This window comes from Alligator sinensis, unplaced genomic scaffold (genome assembly GCF_000455745.1).
Source record: "Alligator sinensis unplaced genomic scaffold, ASM45574v1 scaffold107_1, whole genome shotgun sequence".
NCBI lineage: Eukaryota > Metazoa > Chordata > Crocodylia > Alligatoridae > Alligator > Alligator sinensis.
The window spans coordinates 313,169-314,252 of record NW_005843041.1 but is presented as its reverse complement, the minus strand read 5'-3'; positions in this window follow the sequence as shown (position 1 = coordinate 314,252).

Here is a 1,084-nt window from a genome sequence, read left to right as displayed (position 1 = left end):
GCCAGCTGGTCGCCCCCACGATACGGGGTCCGCCTTTAGGACGGGCCGTTTGGGGGAATTAAGTTCTGAACTGGTTTCAGTCAGCACTCCCTGCTGCAGTAGGTCTGTGATAATGAACTGTACGGCTTCCTCTGCTTGCTTGGGGAAGCTATACTGTTTCTGAGGAGGCACCGGATCCCCTCTGATCCTAACGCAGGCGTTGATCCGGCCACAGTCACTTTTACTCCTAGCCCATACGTTAGGGAACTGCTGCGCCCACTCATCCCCCGAGTCAAAGTCAATGGCCCCTTACACCGTTCCCACCTCCGGTATGGGTTTGTCTCGCAAGGCTCCCGGGGATCAGCTGTCTGTGCTCGCCATACAGCTCCATTGGCTAGATCCAGGATCCAGCCTTCCCGGTTGAACAAGGGGCTCCCAGAATCAACTGTTCAGTGGAGCCCTCTTGTTGAACCCCATCTATACTAATCTCTTGGGGCCCCTCTGGGAATCGGATGCAGGTGGTCACCCCTGTGCACACCACCCCCGTGGACTCCTGCCCTGTAAAGGACCGGAGTGTGATTCGATCAGTCTCAAATTGCTTCAGGTCCCATTTCCTCCCAAATACATTTAGCACAGCTCCGGTGTCCAGGAGCGCACTGGTATGCCCTTGAGTTCCCACCGTAACGGGTATTCGGGCTCTCCCTCCTGGATCCCAATCGAGGGTCCCCAATTTCTCCCATGAGCCAGGGCTTTGCTCAGGGGTCCCATTACGGGGGCTCCGTCAGTGCTCCTCGCAGACCGGGGCTGAGGCTGCTACCCTGTTAGAAAGGGGAGGTGCTGCTCCCTCCCGGGTCAGCTCTGCCAGTCTGATGAGCAGCTCGGCTAGAGGCTTTCCATGCCATCTCCCTCTCGGTTCCCCATGCTGCATTAAAAACTTCCACACTGCTGCCCAAATCCTGTTTTCCCCCTCTCTTTCCTTTGATACCCTGGGGTTAACCCAGTGTGGGCTGGGGCGATAATTTGGACCCCCAGCCCCCCATCAGTTTTGGGGTAGGCACTTTCATTAGAATAGGTAACCATATAATTCGGTGTGTCATTAAGCTTT